Source organism: Triticum dicoccoides, chromosome 5B, assembly GCF_002162155.2.
Source record: "Triticum dicoccoides isolate Atlit2015 ecotype Zavitan chromosome 5B, WEW_v2.0, whole genome shotgun sequence".
Taxonomy (NCBI): Eukaryota; Viridiplantae; Streptophyta; class Magnoliopsida; order Poales; family Poaceae; genus Triticum; species Triticum dicoccoides.
In genome coordinates, this window is record NC_041389.1 from 588,394,259 (window position 1) to 588,397,033 (window position 2,775).

The window sequence follows — 2,775 nt, forward strand, 5'->3', positions numbered from 1 at the left end:
AGCAACCAAGCAAAATAAAAGTCAACAACCTATCAGCAAAAAGGAAAGATAACCCATTATTAATGCTACAAATAGCAATTATTTTTTGTTAAGAAAAAATTGAAGCATTCTTTCAGCAAAAAAATCTTGAGCTTTTCCAAATAAAAAGGGGCAACATATAAGCAAGGGGAGGCCTACACTATATATGAAGGATAAAAAAGCAACATTCAATACATATGTTATTGAGATCTAACTGTGAAATTTGTTGATCTAGGACAAAGGTTGAACTAAAACCGGACACATATATTGCTTCAGTGGGGTAAGAGCATCTCTAGCAGACCCAGTATAACGTCGACCCGCAAAACGCGTTTGTAGTTCGTGGAAAAACGGCTTTGCGGGCCTACGCGGGCAGGGGCAGAGTCAGACCCCGCAAATGGACCAGGAAAAAGGATATTCGCAGTAGATGCTCTTTTACGGGTCGGCTACATGGGGTCTGTTCGGGCGCCGCCGCTTGGACCTGCAAACCGAAAACCCCCGATTGAGCGAATTTGACAGCAATTCCGATAAATGAGTTCAAATTCAAACAATAAATCTTAGTTGGCACACAAATAAAATCATTGTTTTGTAGGACAGACATAAAAGGACTTGCAAACGACCACGTCCGTTGCTCTTCACTCCGCACCACCTCCATCGAGGTAATTGCCGCCCCCGAATCCACCACCCGCACTTGTTCCAACTCCGGCACCGAAATCACCGGAGGGCGCGCTGAATTCTTCGGCGATGTTGGTTCCTAATCCCGATGTGAAACCATCATCGGCAGTGTAGCACGCATCGGCCAAAGCAAGCATCCGCCTCTTCAAGATGTCTCTCCTTGCCATATCATGTCATTCTTTGGTGAGGTCATCCATGTCGTTGAACGGCATCGTCGGGGAACATCTCGTCGGGGCAGGAGAAGTGGACGAAGGCGCTGACCTTTTCATAGCAATCTTCTTCCGCTTCATGCTCGAAACCTTCCTCAGCTTCTCCGCCGACGGCCGGGCAGATCGCGCAGCGGCGGCGGCGCCCGACGCGCGTGCCTTTTCAACGGGGCCAGCCGGATTGCCGCCCTGCACGACAACGTTGCCCTGCCGCTTGCGGGCAGGCGCGTTGGGGCCTTGGGCGATGGCAGAGGCGACATGGCCGGCGACGAGATCCGCCGGAGGGGATTGCGCCTGTGCAACCTCCACGGGGATGGGGGACTGCCGGGAGGCTTCCATGACGGCGAGGTACGGCGGGGAAGATGGACCGGAGCTCGCGGTGGCGGGGCAACGACAGCCGGGGAGGGGGGAAGCAGGAACAGCCGCGCGGAAATTTCCCTCGCGCCAAATCTCCTGCGAATAGGGGGCGAGCTTGGGTCGGCCTCCCACCCCGTGAATCTATGGGTTGAGGGCGAACTTTTGCCGCGCCCCGCAAATATTTTTACAGGTTGGACGCATTTGCGGGGTCTGCTCGGGCAGATTTTTCCGCGCCGACCCGTATATCGGCGGTAATTTTGCGGGTCGGGGACTTTTACGGGTCTACTAGAGATGCTCTAAGCAATGTGCATATGCGGAGTGTCAAGAAAGTAACTGGATGAAATTACTAGTTTTCTTTTATTGCATGGAATTAGTAGTTTGACAAGTAAGGAGAAGTGACTAAAACACAACTATTCACATAAATAACTTATCCAAACACATGGTCGTTTACGTTGATCTCTTTGATCTCTTACCTAAAACACTATGGAAAACAGGACAGATGAAGAAAAAAAATATGAGGTGGCATTTGAAAAGTGATCACCTCTCGAACCTCTCAAATCCACCACACTGAATGGGAGTGGAGCATACTCAGAAAAATAAACTGAGGTGTCCACAATCGCACTGTGCGATAGTGAGGGGTGGATGTAGCCACAGTTCTCATTCTAGCCACAAGCCCACAAACACACATGCAGAACTGCAGATGTACCAGACAGAGTTGCCACTGCATGGTCTGTCGGCAGCAACTCAGTCACCTCGCTGGGTGGTCCTCCTCCCAGCAGTCGAACCAAGGTGCAAGCATTTCTGAAATAAAGGCAATTGATGACATCCAAAACTTCGTAAAATAAGTAAATATTAGACATAAATATAATTCGAAGGTCATGGTTTATACTCCCTCCGTCCCAAAATTCTTGTCTTAGATTTGTCTAGATACGGATGTATCTAATACTAAAACGTGACTTGATATATCGATATTTAGATAAATCTAAGACAAGAATTTTGGGACGAAGGGAGTAACAAATATTGCAGGTTGATGTATAGGAGAAGAATAAAAATGCTTATGGTTGCAGGAGATGAAAAATAGGAGTGAGGCTTTAAAACATGCCAAGCAAAAAAATGTAAGACCAAGGTGGTACCTTGTGATTTCATTGTAGATGCCCACTCTAACCATATGAATCAAGCGATTGACCTTCCAATAATCAGAAACTATTTGTGTATTAACAAAATAATTTGGTATGCTACACTGTAAACTCCATGTGTGTGTATGTGTGCCTGAGAGAGAGAAAGAGATGAACTGCAAACCAAGAAAGAAAACTGTGCAGACAAAGCCGTGGGTAGAAAGATTTTTCGTCCTAGCAGGCGATAGTAGTTCATTCAGAATTTCAGATACGGCGGATGATGTGACTACCTTTTGCGGCGCAAAGGGTGGGCTGCAGCTTCGATCCTGAACGGCGGCGGACAGACGACATCGCGCAGTAGCGTTCATCCTAGTCAACGATGGATGGTGAGGACAACCTCAGCAAGG

At 47.9% G+C, this 2,775-nt stretch overlaps 1 long non-coding RNA gene across 1 annotated transcript; it reads right to left on the bottom strand.

Annotated features, from left to right (window-relative positions):
* Positions 1-1,587: 1,587 nt before the first annotated feature.
* On the bottom strand, positions 1,588-2,775 carry LOC119311824. Its single transcript, XR_005151171.1, has 2 exons — positions 2,659-2,775; positions 1,588-2,054 (listed from the first exon to the last, which is right to left on the bottom strand). It is a non-coding gene; the product is annotated as an uncharacterized LOC119311824 (long non-coding RNA).